This window comes from Pseudophryne corroboree, chromosome 2, assembly GCF_028390025.1.
Source record: "Pseudophryne corroboree isolate aPseCor3 chromosome 2, aPseCor3.hap2, whole genome shotgun sequence".
NCBI classification, from domain to species: domain Eukaryota; kingdom Metazoa; phylum Chordata; class Amphibia; order Anura; family Myobatrachidae; genus Pseudophryne; species Pseudophryne corroboree.
In genome coordinates, this window is record NC_086445.1 from 825,128,185 (window position 1) to 825,154,473 (window position 26,289).

The following is a 26,289-nucleotide window of genomic DNA, read 5'->3' on the forward strand; positions in this document are numbered from 1 at the left end:
TCCAGATCAAGTGAGTGCCCACTAACATGGGAAGGAGAGGAGGTCCATTGGAAAAGACCAAACAATGATATGAGGGTAAGGAGTTTAGAGGCAAAGGATTCTGTGGGGATATCAATTGGGATATTGGAGTCACCAACTTTAATGGAGGGAAAATCTGAGGAGATGAAGTGAGAGATCCTGGAAGCATAATTTTCAAGGAATGTGGAGGGAGAGCCAGGGGTTCAGTAAATTATAGCTACTCGAATGTAAACAGGTTGGAAGAGGCATAAAGCATGAACCTGAAATGTAGAGAATGTAAGGGATGGTTCTGAGGGTATGAGTTGTTATGAGTAAGTGGAGGCTAGATGGACCCTAACTCCATCACCATGGTTATCTACAGGCCAAGATCTCCCAGAGGGGAGAGAAGTGGGAGCAGTTGTGTTAAAGGGAGACATCCAGTTTTCAGTAATGGCTAGGTCGAGATTCAGGGAATTGGAGATGAAAAAGTCAAGGGTGGGGGCCAGTTTGTTACAGACTGATCTGGTATTACAAAGTGTTTAGGAGAGAGAGAGGGAGAGAGTTAGTATGAGATATATGAATAAGATTTTAAGTTTGATGTAGCATTGAGGTGAGATTAATTTGGAAGGCAGGGATGAAGATTAAATCAGAGGGCAGGAATTGAGGATGGAAGTGAGGTGACGGAAATGCGGGAGGGAGCAGGTCTTAATGGTGGGTAGTAGGATGAGGATGGGGGATAAGTGAATGAAAGTGGGGTAATGGGAGAGGAGTTTTGTTAGTATGCTATCAATCTGGTACTTGAAGATTGTGGTTTAAATGTATATTTATATTAAATATATATTTTATTCATCCAATTTGCTAATTAACTTGCCTTATTTTAGTTTTTAACCCATTTTGTCTTAGCAGATCACTATACTGTATGTCTCTACTGTTGTAAGCACTGCCAAATTTCACAATAATTGGCAGATGAGACCTAGTTTAAGTACAGTACTATACTTGACATTCATATAGACTTCATTCAAGTACACAGCATTAATTATATGTTAGGAACCCAAAGAGCCAAATTATACTCAGACAATTATACTCTGCAACCTCAACTTGTTAAAATTATCATTCATAATTTGAAACGCTATGGATTATTGATATTAGGAGGAATGTCCTTTTGTCTTGATCATTTGTTTGGACTATTTGGTTTTCCACACAACCCTACTCCCTCTTCATCCCCTCTTTTGTCTTCTTATCTTTTCTCTATTACTTCTTCAGCTCTTTCTTTCTCTTTGTTCTTTTGATCTGTTTTATGTAAAAGTTTGGTGTTGTTTAGGCAGGATTTAACACTTTGTCGCTATGTTGATTGATTTTCGAGTATCATTCAGGACACTGATGACTAATGCTGACTAAATGTATCTCAGCTCTTGCTTTTCCTAATTGAATTATGCTTCTCTGTACTGCCTCATTTTTGTGTTCTTCTTGTTTGTCATGCAAAATTCAATAAAAATATACTAATAATAAACAACAATTAACATTCATCAGACATAGCATACAAGGCTACTGGCAGTGGTCTACGGCTCTCAGCTGGAGCCAATGATGAGTAGTGAACAGGGTATAAAAAGGACCTATCGTAGCAAAGAGAATTGTGGTGCCATATTAATTTTATAACTCAAGTTTAGCACAAGGAGTCATTACTGCAGAACACCATTTATATTTAATGGATGTAATCTTACAACTAATATTTTTAATTCAAGAAATGAAAATAGGTTTAATTACATTTAAGCCAATTCAACTATTTTTAGGTATTTGATCTAGAGATGTGCAGGTTCAGATTTCTCGGTTCTTAATGCCAGAATTAACAGTAGTTCGAATTTATATGGATTTTTTTTATTGGCAAACCAAAACACGTGACATCAGAGAGCCAATAAGATGCCATTTTGAGATCCTGGTAAATATGACTATGGGCCTAATTCAGACCTGATCGCACGTAGGCAGCATTTGCAAGTGTGCGAACACATCGCAAGAGTGTAAAATCCCTCCCACCACGCACGAGTGTACAAAAATGTGCAGCATTGCACAAAAGAGGTGTTTACCATTTTGCTTCGCATGGGAGCGATACGTTCTCAGAGTTGCTATTTGCATCGCTAGCAATATGAAGCTTGTCGTATTATTATTTTTATATTATTTTATTATTTTTGTTGTCCTATTTGCACATTTTTTTAAATAAAATCAATTTGTAAACTTTTTGAATATTTTAGTTATTATGAGATGGAATAAACCGTGAATGTATGACATACATTATGTACACATCAATTTATTTTGCATATATCTTTAAACTTTGTTTATTTGTTTGAAAGGTGAGTATTAAAGTAACAAACAATATGCTCCTAACTGCCATGTCCCAGGCTGTGTATTTACAATGGCAGTTATGAGATTTTGTATGGTACTTTATCTCTCTCCATATATATATATATGACATTGCCCTCTTTAATAAAAAAAAAACACACAAATTTTGTGGCTTAAATTTTTAATAATAGAAAATAAAACAATATAAAATCTTTTTTTGATTAATTAAAAGTCAACCAAAAATATTTCTCAGCACAGTAATTTCTTCCAGGAGGCCGCGAACATGCTGCTCCATGCAGTCCAGCACCAAACGGATTGGCGCATTCCGATCTCCAACCTCCGCATCTGTAAAGAATGTTTGATCAATTAATAAAAATAAATTCACACATTGGCCCTCATTCCGAGTTGTTCTCTCGCTAGCTGCTTTTAGTAGCATTGCACACGCTAGGCCGCCGCCCTCTGGGAGTGTATCTTAGATTAGCAGAATAGTGAACGAAAGATTAGCAGAACTGCTACTAAATATTTTCTTTCAGTTTCTGAGTAGCTCCAGACCTACTCCTAGATTGCGATCAGCTCAGTTTAGTTCCTGTTTTGATGTCACAAACACGCTCTGCGTTCGACCAGCCACTCCCCCGTTTCTCCAGACACTCCCGCATTTTTCCCTGACACGCCTGCGTTTTTTAGCACACTCCCGGAAAACGCTCAGTTACCATCCAGAAACACCCCTTTCCTGTCAATCATTCACTGATCAGCAGTGCGACTGAAAAGCGCCGCATGAGCAACAGCAAATCTACTAAGTTTTGTGTAAAATAACTTAGCGCATGCGCTCTGCGTACCATGCGCATGCGCATTTAGCAACAAATCGCAGCATAGCGAAAATCGTCAACGAGCGAACAACTCAGAATGACCACCATTATGCAATATAGAAGCAATGTGCAAAGCACACTTCAACAGCTCACTGTGTAGGTCAGGGATGTTGCATATTTGGCACTGCAGCTGCAGTTGACTGACACATACTAGCATGGCCTGGTACAATTTTATCATGGGCAAATGGTAAAACTTTAGCAGGGCATGCTGGGATGTGTAGTTCTACAACAGCTAAATGTCCAAAGGTAGCAGACAAATGTTGAAGTATTGTACCTGTTTGTAGTATAAAAAATTAAAGATAAAGAACCTTTAAATAAAATAATAATAATAATAATAATAATAATAATATTATTAATTACCTTCCTCCATTGGCCCATACTCCTCCTCCTCTTCCTCCACAGTGGTGGCTGGTTGAGTGGGATAGGGTGGTTGAATGGGGTCTGGTGTTTGAGAGGGAGAGGGTGGTTGAATGGGGGCTGGTGTTTGAGGGGGAAAGGGAGTTTGAAATGGGGCGGTTGTTTGAGGTGGAGAGGGTGGTTAAATGGGGGCTAGTGTTTGAGGGGGAGAGGGAGTTTGAATGTGTTCGGCTGGTTGAGGGGGAGAGGGAGTTTGAATGTGGGCTGGTGTTTGAGGGGGTGAGGGAGTTTGAATGGGGGCGGCTGGTTGAGGGAGAGAGGGTGCTTGAATGGGGTTGGTTGGTTGGTTGGTTGGTTGGTTGGTTGGTTGAGGGGGAGAGGGAGTTGGAGAGTGTGATGGAGGTGGCACTGTGGGGTGTCTTCTTTCAGCTTTTTCTAAGGAGAGAGGAACACAGTTTGTTATTGAAAATGGTTTTGGTTTAAAATACACTACTCAATAGTACTCATGAAGGCTTTGTTTTTTGTATTTTCTAAATAACATAAACAAGCTTTAATATACTAAAATTAAGGCCAACAATATTACTGGTATGCTAAGCTTTATTTATTACTCAACATACAACACACACCAGTGACGGGCGGTGAGGGCAGTGACTGGGGAGGCTCTTAGTAATGCGCAATCACAACACCGCCACCCACCCACGAAAAAAAAAGCCAAAACCAGCACTAGGCTGAGCCAGCCAGGGTGGATAATACCATCGCAGGGGAGACGCTCAGTGTGGGGTCCCTCTGCCATAGAAGTAAACACCCCCCCAAACCAGTGCCCCTCCTGAGCAACAATCGGCACTGGGCTTAAAGTCCAGTGCTATGCCCCACAACCCTGGTGGCGGTGGGTGTGGGGTTCATGCCATACTGACTGACTGCCACTACCTCGCCACTGGCTTATATAAGCCGGTTGAGGGGGCGGGGCGATGACGCAGCAAGCCGTGATTGGCTCACGGTGGCCATCTTGAATTTCAAAAATGACACTGAGGCACCATTTTTGAAATGGGAAGCTGCTCTCCGCTGCGGTACTCTGGAGAATGGCTGGCAGGGACTGGATGCTTTCAGATACAGCTCTGCCATCAGCCACCCTTTCTCCTCCAGGTCCTGCCACCACGATGCCTGCTGTGTTGCTCCACCACATGTGCCCACTGGATAGTGGATCCACTGGATCCGCTGGTCCAATCACATCTGGGAGACTGACAGAGGCATGCATTCAGGTGGGCTGAATGCAAGCCCCTGCCATTGAGGCACCAGTATAGGTGCCGCTTCCCCATACAATTTCAATGGGCTTTTTCAGCCCATGGCTTTGCCCTGACCCATGCCCGTCTCCCACTGCCTCACAGCCCAACATGCAAGGATTTTCACAGGAGGAAAATGATTAAAATAATAAAAGAAGATATCTATCACAGAATCTGTGTTATAAATATCTTCTTTGTATTATTTTTATCATTATGACAGGGGAGGCACTGCCTCCCCTGCCTCCCCTGACTGCACATCCCTGCCACACACATACTCTTATGAAAACGTACAGATGCAAACACACTCATGCACACACAAATGCCTTACTTACGTTGTTGAATTTGCTGGCATAACTCCGCCAGCAAATGGGCTGTCTGTGGCGGAGGTCCAACCAGCAGCGCTCAAGTTGAACTATGCTCCGCCTGCTGTGGAGCTTCTTCCGCAGCTTGCAGCGGATCACCAGGTAGGCCACACGCTTCTGGGCATTGGACACTTAAGGGCCCGTGCGGCCTACACGGCGAACCATCACGGATGTGAGGATCCGCAGCTCACGTCTGCTAAATGCGGAAGATCGCATGGTGCCAATGACATATTTCTCATAATTGCTAATATTTATACTGTCTGCCTGATGTTGATTGGTCTACAGCTGTGATGGTCATAACTACAAATAAGCTTTATTGGTATTACAGCACATTAACAGTATAGTCCGTGCTGTCGTTTGCGTATTCAATTGTGAGTGTATGCTACTGTAAGTATAAATTTGCACATAAACTCATCTTTTGATTTATGTTCCTCACTCAACTACACATCACAGGATTGATGTGTTAGTTTATTTTATGGAATAAAAAAAAGTAAATAAACACACATATAAAGGCATCATGATGAAACACATATGCATTACCATATTACAATAAAAAAAAACATTGTCATGTGTCAATAAATACATTAGTTTATCAAAAAATACATTACTAAATTATTTGGAAAAACAAGATATATGTTAACAACACAACACTACTGGTGTTTATTAACTGATGACATTGTTTTTTTTTTTACTTTGATCAACATAACAATATGTTTTCTGTGAAACCACTAACATTTGTTTTAAAAATGTATACTAAAAATATCTGTAAAATTATTTTTAAGCAACTCCAAATCTGACAATGTTTTTTTTTTATATTGATTAAATCTGTTAGACCATTTCCAAATATAAATTGGTGAAATACAAAAAACACATGTGTGACGTGATAAAAACTTAAACATACCTTAAATATTGATTCACTATTATGGCCCTAACCAGGGCATGTCCCTACTGAGCGTCGGAGCCCCACCTCCATGTCCGGCCAATTCCTGGCTCCTCATCCTCTGGTGACAATACTTCATTCTCAGGTAGCTCGACAAGCTTCCTTACAGCAATATTGTGCAGGAATGCACACAGGACCACAATTTTACGTACCATTTCCGACGAATACACAAGGTCGCCACCAATGCGTGGAGCACATGGAAGCGTCCTTTTAGAACGCCAATTGGGGGTAATTCTGAGTTGATCGCAGCAGGAACTTTGTTTGTAGTTGGGCAAAACCATGTGCACTGCAGGGGAGGCAGATATAACATGTGCAGAGAGAGTTAGATTTGGGTGTGGTGTGTTCAATCTGCAATCTAAATTGCAGTGTAAAAATAAAGCAGCCAGTATTTATCCTGCACAGAAACAAAATAACCCACCCAAATCTAACTCTCTCTGCACATGTTAAATCTGCCTCCCCTGCAGTGCACATGGTTTTGCCCAACTGCTAACAAAGATCCTGCTGCGATGAACTCAGAATTACCCCCATTGTGCGCTCCACCAGCTGCCTAGTGGCTGTAAGCACGGAATTAAATGCCGCTTGTGGCCCTGGTGTGGGTCTGCTGTAAGGAGTCATGAGCCAGGGGGTGCAAGGATATCCACGATCTTCTCTAAAAACACAATACAATAATAAGTCTAAAATATGTACAGCAGAAACAAAACAAATCAACTTAACCTTTACTACATGAGGCCAATCCAACTCACCCAATATCCATGTGTCTTGACCTTCCAACAGTCTTAATTTTTGCCATATCCCTGATTGTCGATTTATGTGGGAATCATGTGCACAGCCAAGGTACTGGGCATTCAGGGACAGGATCTGGAGGGATGGGCCACAAACAGCCATCACATTGTCGAAGTCGGAAAAAGAAGACAATACAAACTACACTCAGACTGGCGCTTCTCGATGATGGTGCAATTGATGTATATGGATGCACCATGCTTCTTTACCATACATCATGCATAGAGTCGCACGGCGTGCATGTTGCAGCATGGTGGGTGTATATACAGTAAAAGGCGCAATCACTGAGAAATGCCATAAAGACACACACAGACACATATTCACACAACTGAGTACCGAAACAACTTACTGACAGCGCCTAAATAGATAAATAAATAGATCTACCAAAGTGCAATCTCACCTGAGCGCTGCCGATAATTGGCACTGTGCGTGTGCCTATGGATACAGTGAGAAAAGGAAGGAAAAGATATCGGCAACGCTTAAGGTGCTTTACAAATGGGTATAAATCATGGAGAGTTGACCACCTTCTAAATAAAATTGGTTTATTACGATATAAAATACATCAACAACAAATAAAATAAATCATATAAAGCATAATAAATAAATAACTGTACTCTGAAACACCATGAAATAAACACACAGTATCAATCAAGATTTATATGTAGTATTCCCCTGATTCAGGGTATGGGATTGATACTTATTTAGAGATTGTAACAATGATGCGACTAAATAGTTACAATTAAACTATCTGCAATATATTGTGGCTAAGAATAGATGGAGACAGCAAACTTTGGGTTTTTTTTCCTCCAATAATCTGAGACAGAAAAGGGGCCCAACAGTCAGGTGTGCAATGAGCAATGTGCAGTTTTACCTCTCCTGTGGGCTGGTGCTACCGAGCGTCCTCGGTACAATCCTGTATGAAGCCCACCGTGTGATGTTTAAGGAGAGAGACTTGATTAAGGAATAATTATCCAGATTAGCTGTTACGTTGAGAGTCCCGGATGCAGGATAATTACCTGTGTGTTACCTTGGGCTGGTGGAAATCCTTTAGGTGCCCTAAGCATAGGTGTTAACACATCTTCCAGGACGTCAAAGAAGCACACGCTGAGGCCGCTAATTGCGGTGAAGATTCACAGGTGTGATGTTAACCAGAGCCGTTGCACTGGTTTGTGTGAGGCTGGAATGCTGTCCCACGGCCAAATAGCCGTTTTAGGTGATGGAGGCTGGCGCTGTCTCACAACCAGATATTGCTGTGAAGTGATGATGCGGGCTGTCGTTTTTCCCACTGCCGGGAACAGCCGTCTGATGATAAATGCTGACGATGTCCCGCTGCCGATTGCAGCCGTCTGACAGTGCGGACTAGTGCCGTACAGAGGTAACAATATAGCCACCGTGCAGGCTGGAGAACTCACCGCTGTAGACAGAGTTCCTTGAAGCTGCGGTGCTGGTGAATCAGAGTCAAAAAAAAGGGGGGAGGAGCCTAACGCGTTTCGTCACGATTAACGTGACTTTTTCAAAGGAATACCACCTCCACTGTGTTTATCCTATATATAGCATTGATAAAAGTACTGCCAGGTGTGGCTAATAAAAGCTAATTTAAAACTCATTTAGAAAGTCAACTCTCCAATCATTTAACAGCTAAATAGCTATCAATATGTTAATCTATAAAGATTTGGATGTACATATATTAGCAGATATAATTTACCGTTTAAGAAAGAAACAAATGAAAATAAATTTGAAAGCAATAAGATAATTTTATAATTGGTTTACAATTAAATTCATATTGAATAGACAAATGTTGTAAATATCATGTCAGGTAATATGTAATGGCACAGGAGATTTAAGGACAACGTAATGGCAATTTTACCACGATCATACTAGGAATAATATAAGTCCTTCATGATATAATAAGATAGGACCCAAAGGGTATGATTTTACACAGATCATACTATGGATTTTAATCGTTCATAATATAATAGGAGGGGAGACAAATTAGATTTTCATTGTCTAAAAACGATGACTTAGTTTCATTATTACTTCACATAGATTATAATGTATTGGGTAAAATTAATTCTATATGGAATAGTTTTTAACCTGTATTTAATGTAAATGTGAGTATCATAACCCCTGATGGGATTACATTTGATATATGTTAATATATTTATGCTAAACGATGTGGGCGAGACAACGGGCCATAGAACAAAGAAACCCCCCCACACACAGAGATATCAGGTGTGCCCATATAGATGTATATACGACCATATGTCCAAAATGATTCCACTTGAAGAATTATAGATGGGTGAGTATTATATAGGATGCATTATATAATAATGCATCCCCTAAGTGTAGGCGTAGTGGTAAATAATCTAAGAAAAATACACATACTAATATGCAACCCAGAAAGAATTGCTTGTAGTTTAAAGAGGTGCCTCATATAGTATTAGGGATCGAATTCAATTGTTTCGTTAAGTCCCTCGGGAACAAGGGTTTTCAACTGATGAATCCAGTAGTTTTCTCTTTGACACAGTTTCCTATATATCTATCACCTCCCCTAGGGGTTGATGGAATGGTTTCAATGCCTATGAGATGAACATCCTGTGGGTTCTTTTCATGAAATTCTGCAAAGTGTCGGGATACACTGTGCAGAGAGTATCCCTTTTGAATATTGCGCCTATGTTCTAAGAATCGGATTTTCAATTTACGTGTAGTACGTCCCACATAGATCAGTTTACAGCTACAGACTAGGATATATATGACAAATACACTGTTACAATTGATAAATGAACCAATAGTAATCAATAGGATCAGTGAGTAAAATGGAAAAATTGTTAGAAATAATTTTTCTTATTTGACAAGAAGAACTGTTATACTTAGAAAAAAAGTGTGGTTGATCTTGCTCAAATTTTTGATTCCTTGGTTTATATTCTAGAAGATCTTTCCTATCCAGCTGATCTACTCGTGCACGAGCTGACTGGATTAACTTAGAAGGATAACCCTTATTCTCAAGGGAGGATTATTTCTAACAATTTTTCCATTTTACTCACTGATCCCATTCTCAGAACAGAAATTGGAGAAAAACCGTCAGTTATTTTTAAACGTTCCAATAATTTACAACAGCATCTTTCGCCAAGTTTTTTTGTTGATAGAAGAACCCAAATACAGTCAGATAGTTCATTGGATTCTTCACGATGGCTGACTAAAACAAAAGGCTGCTTTAAGTGTGGTGCGAACAAATGTTTAACTTGCTCATATATAAAGAACAAGATTAAAATTTTCACATCATCAGACAATACACAATTTACTATTGGTTCATTTATCAATTGTAACAGTGTATTTGTCATATATATCCTAGTCTGTAGCTGTAAACTGATCTATGTGGGACGTACTACACGTAAATTGAAAATCCGATTCTTAGAACATAGGCGCAATATTCAAAAGGGATACTCTCTGCACAGTGTATCCCGACACTTTGCAGAATTTCATGAAAAGAACCCACAGGATGTTCATCTCATAGGCATTGAAACCATTCCATCAACCCCTAGGGGAGGTGATAGATATAGGAAACTGTGTCAAAGAGAAAACTACTGGATTCATCAGTTGAAAACCCTCGTTCCCGAGGGACTTAACGAAACAATTGAATTCGATCCCTAATACTATATGAGGCACCTCTTTAAACTACAAGCAATTCTTTCTGGGTTGCATATTAGTATGTGTATTTTTCTTAGATTATTTACCACTACGCCTACACTTAGGGGATGCATTATTATATAATGCATCCTATATAATACTCACCCATCTATAATTCTTCAAGTGGAATCATTTTGGACATATGGTCGTATATACATCTATATGGGCACACCTGATATCTCTGTGTGTGGGGGGGTTTCTTTGTTCTATAGCCCGTTGTCTCGCCCACATCGTTTAGCATAAATATATTAACATATATCAAATGTAATCCCATCAGGGGTTATGATACTCACATTTACATTAAATACAGGTTAAAAACTATTCCATATAGAATTAATTTTACCCAATACATTATAATCTATGTGAAGTAATAATGGAACTAAGTCATCGTTTTTAGACAATGAAAATCTAATTTGTCTCCCCTCCTATTATATTATGAACGATTAAAATCCATAGTATGATCTGTGTAAAATCATACCCTTTGGGTCCTATCTTATTATATCATGAAGGACTTATATTATTCCTAGTATGATCGTGGTAAAATTGCCATTACGTTGTCCTTAAATCTCCTGTGCCATTACATATTACCTGACATGATATTTACAACATTTGTCTATTCAATATGAATTTAATTGTAAACCAATTATAAAATTATCTTATTGCTTTCAAATTTATTTTCATTTGTTTCTTTCTTAAACGGTAAATTATATCTGCTAATATATGTACATCCAAATCTTTATAGATTAACATATTGATAGCTATTTAGCTGTTAAATGATTGGAGAGTTGACTTTCTTAATGAGTTTTAAATTAGCTTTTATTAGCCACACCTGGCAGTACTTTTATCAATGCTATATATAGGATAAACACAGTGGAGGTGGTATTCCTTTGAAAAAGTCACGTTAATCGTGACGAAACGCGTTAGGCTCCTCCCCCCTTTTTTTTGACTCTGATTCACCAGCACCGCAGCTTCAAGGAACTCTGTCTACAGCGGTGAGTTCACCAGCCTGCACGGTGGCTATATTGTTACCTCTGTACGGCACTAGTCCGCACTGTCAGACGACTGCAATCGGCAGCGGGACATCGTCAGCATTTATCATCAGACGGCTGTTCCCGGCAGTGGGAAAAACGACAGCCCGCATCATCACTTCACAGCAATATCTGGTTGTGAGACAGCGCCAGCCTCCATCACCTAAAACGGCTATTTGGCCGTGGGACAGCATTCCAGCCTCACACAAACCAGTGCAACGGCTCTGGTTAACATCACACCTGTGAATCTTCACCGCAATTAGCGGCCTCAGCGTGTGCTTCTTTGACGTCCTGGAAGATGTGTTAACACCTATGCTTAGGGCACCTAAAGGATTTCCACCAGCCCAAGGTAACACACAGGTAATTATCCTGCATCCGGGACTCTCAACGTAACAGCTAATCTGGATAATTATTCTTAATCAAGTCTCTCTCCTTAAACATCACACGGTGGGCTTCATACAGGATTGTACCGAGGACGCTCGGTAGCACCAGCCCACAGGAGAGGTAAAACTGCACATTGCTCATTGCACACCTGACTGTTGGGCCCCTTTTCTGTCTCAGATTATTGGAGAAAAAAAACCCAAAGTTTGCTGTCTCCATCTATTCTTAGCCACAATATATTGCAGATAGTTTAATTGTAACTATTTAGTCGCATCATTGTTACAATCTCTAAATAAGTATCAATCCCATACCCTGAATCAGGGGAATACTACATATAAATCTTGATTGATACTGTGTGTTTATTTCATGGTGTTTCAGAGTACAGTTATTTATTTATTATGCTTTATATGATTTATTTTATTTGTTGTTGATGTATTTTATATCGTAATAAACCAATTTTATTTAGAAGGTGGTCAACTCTCCATGATTTATACCCATTTGTAAAGCACCTTAAGCGCAGCCGATATCTTTTCCTTCCTTTTCTCACATATTCACACAACACATAAATTACACATAGACAAAACATGTCCAGCACCAGACTTGTATTATTTTGTATTTATATAATAGAGTGTAAAACCAGATATATATGTATTATGGGGATGGAACAAGTTAATTATATCATACTTAGTGTCAAAATGGTCAGGAGAATGTGTGGATTAGTTTGATAGCTATGGGTAAATTGTAGCACATTGCGACAATTAGCTATGATCAAATGTATGAATATAGTCACATTCTATGAGAACAAAGGACTTCCTGAGAAAGCATGTTGGCAGAAGCCCAGTAGTTAACCCCTGTACCGGCATCTTGAAACTGGACATTGCTTACATATGAACTGACCAATAACACACAATGAATAAGAAACCTCCCTCTCCTGGACTAATGGAAGGAGACCAAAACCAACAACCTGTTAATTCCCACTGTTTGATATATGTAGTTTCTAGGGCTTAGAGAGTTAGTTGCTGAGAAGAAGACATGGAGGAATGTCCTATGGGATAGGGTGATATATACTGGTTGTAACTATTTCTTATGTAACCCTGTAACCCTATCTTATATTTATTAATGTTATACTGATGATATACTGTACATATGTTATTTTGTATGCATAACTTTTAATATCAAATACATATATATATATTTATATGAGCGTTGGACCTCAGTATACAGGGGCGGATCCAGAAAAAAATTACAGGGGGGGCACCATAAGTGGTTGGGCTATCAAGGAGGGGTGGAGTTAGAAGTGGAGTAGGCGTGACCAAGTTTCAGTGGGTGTGACCAATTGTGTGAGGGGGTGTGGTCAATTGCTCAATGTGCCAGCACTTAATGTTAATTAGCGGAATTGTCTCCTCTTCCTAACAGATACTCACCTCATGTTTCTCTTCTGTGGCCATCTGTCCTTCTCACTCGCTGAAACTGGTCACGCTGCTGTGCTCCCGGGGTCGGGGCTTAGGAATTATTCTTATGTTTGTAGTTGTTAATTTGTCCGATAGTATACGGGGCAGCATTCTTTGTGAACACTACCATTCATTGAAGACTTTATCTATCACCCCTGAAGGGGTAAAAGACTTTATTGTGTCATAATCTACAAAACCACTGGTACTAAAGAACTAAGTATACAGGAAAAGTCCGCTAATTAACATTAAGTGCTGGAATATTTGTACTTTATTTTTCATTTCATATTATATTTTATTTTTTGCAAGTATATCGATAAGATTGGTAGTATAAATAGACGAGGACAACATTTCATGCTCAAATTTAAATGAACTAATTTGCATGCATATATCTGTGACACCATTTGGTATATGTACCACTACACTATATATTAATCAAATCTTCCTCAGCAATAAAATTAGTTGAAAGATACATTAGTCATTATTGTTTAGAGCACATAGGGAGCATTTTTCCAAATAACCATACAGGTAACCATAAAACACAACACCCAGAGGTTGAGCGCAGTTAGGCTAAATACCAGATATCATCTATAGGAATAAGGGGTTTGGACACCCCTACTAGCAGCATGCAGCACAGACACCCCTAATATATGATTCATTCATGCAGTGCACAGATCCCCCACCCCCTTTTTTCCTGGGCCTTCTACCCTGCCTCACCCAGCACCACTCACCAGACACTGACCACCAGTGAAGAAAGCAAGGACAGGCTGTGGAATCTTCTTTTGCTTGCTGGCCTGGGCATCTGGTCCGCAGCGGCAGCACCAGCGTGCTGTGCTGCATCTTCTTTCTTGGTGTCTGCTGTGGCTGGTGATGTCCCGGACTCTCAGCGGCGCCGGCGGTGCGCTGTAACTTGGTGGGCTGGTGCTGGTGTGCTGTCCCTCACCGGCGCAATGTCCTGAAAACCCGGACCCTCAGTGGTGGGCGGCGGTGCGCTGTGTCTGGGTGGGCTGGCGGTGCAGGTGCGCTGTCCCTCACCCTCAGCGGTGGTGGCAGTGGGGCTGAATCTAGGATGTCTCCAGACTCCAGGGATCCAATCAGGAGGAACGCTGGCCTGGCAATCATGCAGGAAGGAGGAGCAGCTGACAGGGAGGGATACCAGTGGCTGACTTTACATCCAGCAGCCTCATAATTGTGTCTGGCTGGTGCGCAGGCCATTATGTAACTGCGCAGTTAAAAAAAATCAATTCCTAAACAACAAGGAGGGCACGTGCCTTGGTGCCCCCCCCTAAATCCGCCACTGTCAGTATACCATGTGTGTGACTACTTGCTTTCTCTTAAGGGATATAGTGCTGCGACATTCAGCGCACGATTATCGTATATGGTAATAAGATGCACCTTGCGTCTGCAGTATATATTAACGCTGGTATGTGAATGGTTATTTGAAAAAATGGAAATTCACAACATTCAAAGAGTGGAACAGTTTTCTGTTCCAAAAGATTTCTTCATTATGTGTTGATGCCACAAGTGGAACATGTGTCCCATCCATTATCCCAATAATGTGTGGGAAGCGACTACCCCCTTCATGGAATATTTGCTTCAACACAGCTAGGGACCCCATATCCAATGGCATTGATATGAACTGCTTTACTCACTTGAAAAAAGCAGAATTTACGTGCCTCAGGATCCTAGTAAATTCTGCCTGAGACACACCAACCAGCACTCCCACCACATGCTGGTAGGACCCTGAGGCGCAGAAATGTAGCACAGCAAGGAATTGCATCAGTGCTGGTTTTGCTGTAGGATGCCAAATTGAATGCTCTATTATGAAGAGAGTTTCTAGGATGACATGAGGGGGCTGCCTATAGTGGCACAACACCTCATCATCTGGCATACCAAAAAGGGTGACACAGGTACGAATATACTAGGCCTTGCATGCCTCTGTTGCCCTCGAGGATGAGGGGAAGGTTGGGGTTTTCCGACAAGGGCACACAGGTATGCTGCTGACACCATCTTAAACATTGAAAAAATCAGTGTTAAAACAACATCCAATTTTTCCCATCCACAAATAGCCACAACAAATGTAAAATTATAAAAAAATCTACTTACTGCTGTTGGATAATCCATATCTAAATGTTGCACACCAGGAGGAAAGGAACATTTTTAGCCTTTAAAATAATGTTTAACAACTTGCAAAAAAAATCCAACCACAAAAACACCTCCACAACAAAACAATGAGCATGCATATACTTACAATGAGCATGCATATACTTACACACAAAAAAACACCACCCAGCCACACAACACACACCTATGAACATGCACTTACCCGCAGATGAAGAACCAAACACTTAAAAAGGCAAAAGGCCACACACAAAAAACTAGGGGTATCCTTCCCACAAAAGATGAAACTCAAAATACATGCTTCCTTGAGAAGGAAAATAAAGAGAAAACCATCATAAGCACATGAAGAAAGACCAACACCCCACCACACATCACATCTTTGAACATGCACATACTTACCCACAGATGAAGAACCAAACACTAAAAAAGGCAAAAGGCCATGCAAAAAAAACAAGGGGTATCCTTCCCACAAAAAATTAAACTCAAAATATATGCTTCCTTGAGAAGGAAAATAAAAATAAAACCATCATAAGCACATGAAGAAAGACCCACACAAAAAACACACCTATGAATATGCACATACTTACCCGCAAATATATATACTGTTGGCCTCATTTTAATAAAGGAAAACAGATGACAATTATAATTTATGACATCACCACTAATAACTACATACAATACATACACATAACAACAAATAAACTCCCTGCATCACATAAGGACGAGCTGCATACATATCAACATGCATCATAATACACACTTCTAATAAACAAGTACACATGTCTGAATAACATTACATATACATTACTCCATGGACCCAAGTTTGGAATCACTACTTTGTTTTTAACATACAAACACAAACATATATTACCTTGAACACTGGAGAACTCTCTAACTTGATAGCAAACAGAACAACCACCAAAACCACTCAACTGAAGCTCCTGAATACACCGACAAACAAAGGCTGCACAAAACATGCTTAAATAGCACTCAAAGCACAAGTACCAATTGTGTTTGCATCACCTGTGCTTGATTACGCATAGCACGCATATGCAGGGATAAAAGCCCCCCCAGGGTCATAGGCACATGCTACCAGCATCATGGAGCCAGATCCAGTTGACGTAGAAATTCGTAAACTCAAGGAACATCTGGATTCAATACTCAAATGAAAAAGGGCATCATAAAGAGCACAGCAAGAAACACCTGGCACTGCAGAGGAGGGAGGAGCATGAGCCAGTAGTGATGAATCACCATCTACTGGCCAACAAACACAAGAAGAGGCTGGTGTGAGTTCCCTGGCTGAGGAAGATACTGTATGGGCCAAACTGAGGACGATTCTGGTCAAACTACCCAAACCCAACAATCAGAGCCATAAAGTGAAGAAGAAGGTGGAGAAAGTTCCCAGGCTACTGCATCACAGGTAACAGCTAAAAGAGAAGATGCCAACCACCATTTACAAAGAGGGAGTTGGCCATTCTTGACCCACAAGACATTTAGAAAATACATTTTGGCAATACAAACATGGTTGCTGGGACGAAGGACCGTATCTGGAGGGAGATAACTGACTCAGTAAATGCAGTGGGCCCAATTGTCCGCACACCTCAAGAAGTTCGAAGATTGTAAGTACATACTGAGCAACACTGACAAATACTACTGTATGCATTCCCTAAGTCATGTTGCCTATAGCAACCAATACTATTACATATGTAACCTTTGAGAAGGTGAGACATAAGTGAACCACTCAATCTTTGTTTGCTTACTTTAAACATCTATCTAGATTAGAAGTTTACATAAATGAAGTTTTTTTATTAAGATATGTGTTTTATTTGCCAAGTAATGTATGGTGTGAGTTTTGAGATTGCTTTATCTAGACAATTGGTGGAATGTGTCCAAAAAGCCAGCAACAAATGTACTTATGTGTTTTTTTTGTTTCCTGGACCTAGAGGAGCAAGCGATGGTCTGTGTGTCCTACGAGGAGGTGGCAGGTGTGTCAGAAATGGACACCGACACACCTGCAATGGAATGTCCACATGCCTTGGAAGGTAATATTTTAAACATATATTGCCAACTGTTTACTGTATACATTTAAACAATGAATAATTTTGTAATCATTTTTTTCCCATTCTACTTTTCAAAACACAGCACGGGAGGTGCAGCTCACTGAGGCTGAGGAGGGGGGGAAGTAGTGACTCCTCCATTGTGGGTCATGAAAGTCCACCGTCCCAGGCCCACACTGCCCCCCCCCCCCCCCCCAAGCAGTCTCCCGGAGCTTCTGAGTGAGATAGTCTGTCATGGAGTAATTAACACCAACTTCCATGACCAGATGCTATGGGAGGTTCGTGAGCTGTCCTCCAGCGTCAGTGACCTGACCTCTAGTGAGTGACAAGGCATGTGTGACATCACCTCCTCTGTCCAGGACCTAACACCACTATTGGTCAAGGCATACAGACCATCGCTGCCCTCTTTGGCCACATTCTCAGGGAGTCAACAACACCTGGCCAAAACCCTACCCCTGCCCAGGAACAAGATCAAACTGGGCAGGGCCCTCGAAGATCAATGCGCAGACCTACCACAGAGCAACAACCCCTTCAGACGGGGACTAAAAAGAAAAAAAATATCTCCAGTAACAGTCACATTTCCCAGTGCCAATGTTTTTTTATCTTCTAAAATGCTTTCTTAATGATTTGTGGGACAAGAATGTCAAACTCCCTTCTGCTGAATGGGATTTGGCGTTTTCTCTTTTATTTCAGTGCCTGTGATGCATTAGCCTGTGAACTTGGCCCACCTTCCTCTTCAGATTGTGGTGTTGATAGTTGGGTTTGGGTATTGTGACCAGAATCTTCCTCAATTGGCCCCACATCTTCCTCAGCCAGGGTAATGATCCCAGTCTCTTGTTGTGTTTGTTAGACAGTAGATGGGAGGACTTCACTACTGGGTACTGGCATCCTCTTTTCTGACAGGTGTTTTTTGCTGTGCCATGTTATGTACTATATTTATCCTTATACTTTGTGTTTTTTTAAACATAATGTAATATTGCTCAGTTTACATAAACATTTTTACCCCCTTACACTTTGGTATTAAATGGTGTTTTTCTTATTGTGGGCCATGGAAATGTATTTGAAGTTTTAAAAATAAACAAATGCTATTTTTTATGTTTATGTGGATATAAATAACTTACTAGGAGGCAAATTTGGTCAGATGGGAGATTTACTGAAGATGGGATGTTGCCTATAGAAACATCAAATATTATACTTCACATGTATCTTGCTCATTCTACAGTATAAATCATGAATATGTTTGGTTACTATGGGCAACATGCCATCTTAAATAGAACTCACATATGACCTAAATAACCCAATAGGAATGTATTAGGTAAAGCATGAGTTAATAACATGATAGGTTAGGGTGCATTATTTTGGGAATGTTGTTATATAAAACACACTACAAATGTAGTAATCCGTGAAACATGGCACGTATGTGGGATATATAAATACAGTACAGTACGTGCTTCTTAGAAGGACAATGCAGCTTAACAGACAGCTCAAAGCAATTTAGCAGCTGTAAGCAATGTGTACAAAGAAAGAGGCAAAGTATTGTTTAATAAAAAACCTACAAAATGTGTATGTTTGCTTAACAAACATGACATGTTGTACATGTGCAATACACATGTAACTGATAATAATTAACATTTGTGTTGATTGTGAGTTGAACATATACAGGGGGGTTAAAATACCATTTTCAGGGTGTGTAAAAGTACATACCATCTCAGAGAGCTAGATATGCAATGGCCTGTTCATGCATTTGCATTGCAAACAACTGCGCTCTATTGGTACCTGTGCCAAGCGATCGCTAGCTGTGCGCAGCCCCAGACCTACGATGCAACAGCGAATGCCTAGTGTGTACTGACAGAGATTAGCTTTGCAGTGGTGCAAAAACCACACCTGCAGCCCCTAGAATACTCCCCCTCAAGACGCCCACCTTCAGGCCCCTTTTTGCTAGCCTGCGAAGCCATACCCTTGCACCACCTTTCACATGCCTCTTTGTTGTTGCGTGGCTGCAAACACAAAATCCAGGTGCATTTCTGCAAATTTGTCGTATGCCGGGCCCTACGCGTGTGCATTTGGCTAAAATCCGCCGCTGGTGATGCAAAGATTTGCTGCGATCAACTCTGAATTACCTCCTAAATCCAGGTAAATCCAAACCGACTCATCTCTAATTTGATCATATTTGAGCTAGTGATGAGCGGGTTCGGTTTCTCGGAAACCGAACATCCCCGAACTTCACCCTTTTTACACGGGTCCGAGCCATCCGCTGTCGGATTCTCGCGAGATTCGGATTCTATATAAGCAGCCGCGCGTCGCCGCCATTTTCACTCGTGCATTGCAAATGTTAGGGAGAGGGCGTGGCTGGCGTCCTCTCCGTTATTGTTGAATTTGATTGTGCATTATTGCTTAATTCATTGTGGGGAAGACTGGAGAGCAGCTGTATAATATAGGAGGAGTACAGTGCAGAGTTTTGCTGATCAGTGACCACCAGTTATCCGTTCTCAGCCTGAAAAAAATGCTCCATATCTGTGCTCAGTGTGCTGCATATATATCTGTGCTCACACTGCTTAATTGTGGGGACTGGGGAGCAGCTGTATTATATAGCAGGAGTACAGTGCAGAGTTTTGCTGACAGTGACCACCAGTATACGTTGTCTGCCTGAAAAACACTCCATATCTGTGCTCAGTGTGCTGCTTTATTTTAATGTGGGGACTGGGGACCACCAGTATAATTAATATTATATAGGAGGAGTACAGTGCAGAGTTTTGCTGACAGTGACCACCATTATACGTTGTCTGCCTGAAAAACACTCCATATCTGTGCTCAGTGTGCTGCTTTATTGTGGGGACTGGGGAGTCGGGACCACCAGTATAATATTATATAGGAGGAGTACAGTGCAGAGTTTTGCTGACACAGTGACCACCAGTATACTATATATAGCAGTACGGTACGGAAGGCCACTGCTGTACCTACCTCTGTGTCGTCATTAAGTATACTATCCATCTACATTCTATACCTGTGGTACATTTTAGTTTTGCAGTTTGCTGACACAGTGACCACCAGTATACTATATATAGCAGTACGGTACGGAAGGCCACTGCTGTACCTACCTCTGTGTCGTCATTAAGTATACTATCCATCTACATTCTATACCTGTGGTGCATTTTAGTTTTGCAGTTTGCTGTCACAGTGATCACCAGTATACTATATATAGCAGTACGGTACGAAAGGCCACTGCTGTACCTACCTCTGTGTCGTCATTAAGTATACTATCCATCTACATTCTATACCTGTGGGGCATTTTAGTTTTGCAGTTTGCTAACACAGTGACCACCAGTATACTATATATAGCAGTACGGTACGGAAGGCCACTGCTGTACCTACCTCTGTGTCGTCATTAAGTATACTATCCATCTACATTCTATACCTGTGGTGCATTTTAGTTGTGCGCAGTATATATAGTAGTAGGCCATTGCTATTGATACTGGCATATAATTCCACACATTAAAATATGGAGAACAAAAATGTGGAGGTTAAAATAGAGAAAGATCAAGATCCACTTCCACCTCGTGCTGAAGCTGCTGCCACTAGTCATGGCCGAGACGATGAAATGCCATCAACGTCGTCTGCCAAGGCCGATGCCCAATGTCATAGTAGAGAGCATGTAAAATCCAAAAAACAAAAGTTCAGTAAAATGACCCAAAAATCAAAATTAAAAGCGTCTGAGGAGAAGCGTAAACTTGCCAATATGCCATTTACGACATGGAGTGGCAAGGAACGGCTGAGGCCCTGGCCTATGTTCATGGCTAGTGATTCAGCTTCACATGAGGATGGAAGCACTCATCCTCTCGCTAGAAAAATGAAAAGACTTAAGCTGGCAAAAGCACAGCAAAGAACTGTGCATTCTTCTAAATCACAAATACCCAAGGAGAGTCCAATTGTGTCGGTTGCGATGCCTGACCTTCCCAACACTGGACGGGAAGAGCTTGCGCCTTCCACCATTTGCACGCCCCCTGCAAGTGCTGGAAGGAGCACACGCAGTCCAGTTCCTGAAAGTCAAATTGAAGATGTCACTGTTGAAGTACACCAGGATGAGGATATGGGTGTTGCTGGCGCTGGGGAGGAAATTGACAAGGAGGATTCTGATGGTGAGGTGGTTTGTTTAAGTCAGGCACCCGGGGAGACACCTGTTGTCCGTGGGACGAATATGGCCATTGACATGCCTGGTCAAAATACAAAAAAAATCAGCTCTTCGGTGTGGAATTATTTCAACACAAATGCGGACAACAGGTGTCAAGCCGTGTGTTGCCTTTGTCGAGCTGTAATAAGTAGGGGTAAGGACGTTAACCACCTCGGAACATCCTCCCTTATACGTCACCTGCAGCGCATTCATCATAAGTCAGTGACAAGTTCAAAAACTTTGGGTGACAGCGGAAGCAGTCCACTGACCACTAAATCCCTTCCTCTTGTAACCAAGCTCCTGCAAACCACACCACCAACTCCCTCAGTGTCAATTTCCTCCTTACCCAGGAAAGCCAATAGTCCTGCAGGCCATGTCACTGGCAAGTCTGACGAGTCCTCTCCTGCCTTGGATTCCTCCGATGCATCCTTGAGTGTAACGCCTACTGCTGCTGGTGCTGCTGTTGTAGCTGCTGGGAGTCGATCGTCATCCCAGAGGGGAAGTCGGAGGACCACTTGTACTACTTCCAGTAAGCAATTGACTGTCCAACAGTCCTTTGCGAGGAAGATGAAATATCACAGCAGTCATCCTGCTGCAAAGCGGATAACTCAGGCCTTGGCAGCCTGGGTGGTGAAAAACGTGGTTCCGGTATCCACCGTTAATTCAGAGTCCACTAGAGACTTGATTGAGGTACTGTGTCCCCGGTACCAAATACCATCTAGGATCCACTTCTCTAGGCAGGCGATACCGAAAATGTACACAGACCTCAGAAAAAGACTCACCAGTGTCCTAAAAAATGCAGTTGTACCCAATGTCCACTTAACCACGGACATGTGGACAAGTGGAGCAGGGCAGACTTAGGACTATATGACTGTGACTGCCCACTGGGTAGATGTATTGCCTCCCACAGCAAGAACAGCAGCGGCGGCACCAGTAGCAGCATCTCGCAAACGCCAACTCGTTCCTAGGCAGGCTACGCTTTGTATCACCGCTTTCCAGAAGAGGCACACAGCTGACAACCTCTTACGGAAACTGAGGAAGATCATCGCAGAATGGCTTACCCCAATTGGACTCTCCTAGGGATTTGTGGCATCGGACAACGCCAGCAATATTGTGCGTGCATTACATCTGGGCAAATTCCAGCACGTCCCATGTATTGCACATACATTGAATTTGGTGGTGCAGAATTATTTAAAAAACGACAGGGGCATGCAAGAGATTATGTCGGTGGCCCGAAGAATTGCAGGCCACTTTCGGCATTCAGCCACCGCGTACAGAAGACTGGAGTACCACCAAACAATCCTGAACCTGCCCTGCCATCATCTGAAGCAAGAGGTGGTAACGAGGTGGAATTCAACCCTCTATATGTTTCAGAGGATGGAGGAGCAGCAAAAGGCCATTCAATCCTATACATCTGGCCACGATATAGGCAAAGGAGGGGTAATGCACCTGACTCAAGCGCAGTGGAGAATGATTTCAACGTTGTGCAAGGTTCTGCAACCCTTTGAACTTGCCACACGTGAAGTCAGTTCAGACACTGCCAGCCTGAGTCAGGTCATTCCCCTCATCAGGCTTTTGCAGAAGAAGCTGGAGACATTGAAGGAGGAGCTAAAACAGAGCGATTCCGCTAGGCATGTGGGACTTGTGGATGGAGCCCTTAATTCGCTTAACCAGGATTCACGGGTGGTCAATCTGTTGAAATCAGAGCACTACATTTTGGCCACCGTGCTCGATCCTAGATTTAAAACCTACGTTGTATCTCTCTTTCCGGCAGACACAAGTCTGCAGAGGTTCAAAGACCTGCTGGTGAGAAAATTGTCAAGTCAAGCGGAACGTGACCCGTCAACATCTCCTCCTTCACATTCTCCCGCAACTGGCGGTGCGAGGAAAAGGCTAAGAATTCCGAGCCCACCCGCTGGCGGTGATGCAGGGCAGTCTGGAGCGAGTGCTGACATCTGGTCCGGACTGAAGGACCTGCCAACGATTACTGACATGTCGTCTACTGTCACTTCATATGATTCTCTCACCATTGAAAGAATGGTGGAGGATTATATGAGTGACCGCATCCAAGTAGGCACGTCAGACAGTCCGTACGTATACTGGCAGGAAAAAGAGGCAATTTGGAGGCCCTTGCACAAACTGGCTTTATTCTACCAAAGTTGCCCTCCCTCCAGTGTGTACTCCGAAAGAGTGTTTAGTGCAGCCGCAATCGGCGTACGAGGTTACTTCCAGAAAATGTGGAGAAGATGATGTTCATCCAAATGAATTATAATCAATTCCTCCGTGGAGACATTCACAAGCAGCAATTGCCTCCACAAAGTACACAGGGACCTGAGATGGTGGATTCCAGTGGGGACGAATTAATAATCTGTGAGAAGGGGGATGTACACAGTGAAAGGGGTGAGGAATTGGAGGATGATGATGAGGTGGACATCTTGCCTCTATAGAGCCAGTTTGTGCAAGGAGAGATTGATTGCTTCTTTTTTTGGTGGGAGCCCAAACCAACCAGTCATTTCAGTCACAGTCGTGTGGCAGACCCTGTCGCTGAAATGATGGGTTCGTTAAAGTGTGCATGTCCTGTTTATACAACATAAGGGTGGGAGGGCCCAAGGACAATTCCATCTTGCACCTCTTTTTTCTTTCATTATTCTTTGCATCATGTGCTGTTTGGGGACTATTTTTTTGAAGTGCCATCCTGCCTGACACTGCAGTGCCACTCCTAGATGGGCCAGGTCTTTGTGTCGGCCACTTGTGTCGCTTGGCTTAGTCACACAGCGACCTTGGTGCACCTCTTTTTTTCTTTGCATCATGTGCTGTTTGGGGACAATTTTTTTTAAGTGCCATCCTGCCTGACACTGCAGTGCCACTCCTAGATGGGCCAGGTGTTTGTGTTGGCCACTTGTGTCGCTTAGCTTAGTCACACAGCGACCTTGGTGCGCCTCTTTTTTTCTTTGCATCATGTGCTGTTTGGGGACTATTTTTTTGAAGTGCCATCATGCCTGACACTGCAGTGCCACTCCTAGATGGGCCAGGTGTTTGTGTCGGCCACTTGTGTCGCTTAGCTTAGCCATCCAGCGACCTCGGTGCAAATTTTAGGACTAAAAATAATATTGTGAGGTGTGAGGTGTTCAGAATAGACTGGAAATGAGTGGAAATTATGGTTATGGAGGTTAATAATACTATGGGATCAAAATGACCCCCAAATGCTATGATTTAAGCTGTTTTTTAGGGTTTTTGGAAAAAAACACCCGAATCCAAAACACACCCGAATCCGACAAAAAAATTTCGGTGAGGTTTTGCCAAAACGCGTCCGAATCCAAAACGCGGCCGCGGAACCGAATCCAAAACCAAAACACAAAACCCGAAAAATGTCCGGTGCACATCACTAATTTGAGCTAGCTGACAGGTAGAAATGTGAACATGTGAAATACAGTATGATCAAATTTTAAAAAAGCAATTGGAAATTCTTATTCATCTCAACTTTTAAGGACACATTTAGGTTCATATACTTCTGTTATAAAATATATCACTTATTGTATTTAAAAATTATACTGCAGTGTACTTGTTAAACATTTACAAAGGATTATCACTGTTTATAATTGTCACCTAAGTACCTTACCACCATCAATTATATATGTTTGATTCACATTTTTTAACCCATTTTACATGTCATCTGGGCATCAATATGTGATATGTAATATGCCATCAGCATTGTTGTTTCATTCTTCCTAGAAATGTCAGTGGAGAAACTATAGTAATTAATGTTAATGTATGAAATAAATTAAATTCCACTGAGTGATTGTAAGGCTACAGGCACATTTTAAAAACTCTGTGACAGCCTGAGTTAAGATTGCTGTAACAGCTTGAAGCATAAAACTAGTAGCATCGCACATGAGTTTAAAGCAGTCAAGATGCACAAATGATTCTAGTTTTGCATATTTTCACTTACAAATTATGCTTTTATATTATGTGCAGAAATTGATCAAGTAAAAAGCTCAAGATCTTTAATCTCATGTATTTTACACACAAAAATGATATGCTTTTGGTGATGACATGGTAGTATTGGGAATTAAGACAGATCATGAAACCCACATGTAAGCATCATCCGAGACAAATATATTGCCTGGATTGATATGATATCCCTTACTCCTTTGGGAGTCAAACACCAGGTTAAGGGCACTGTAACCAAAGGTGTTTGCTAGTTGACATGCACTTTGTTTGTTTTTTTAGATTATCATAATTACAGATAAGTAACAAAAAATGTATTCCCTGAACTTATTCCGTTCCTCTGTGTTGCTACTTTCTCTTGCATAATTAACTTCCTTCTGGATGACGGGGTTCGCTATCTTTCTTTTTTATCAAATGTAACTGCATGTGTTTCTCCTGAGCATGTGCCTTGGCCATTCATTATTTTGATCTATTGTTACAGTCTCCCTGCAATTTATTCGATGTTCATAACAAAATGCTTAAGAACCTGTTTAGT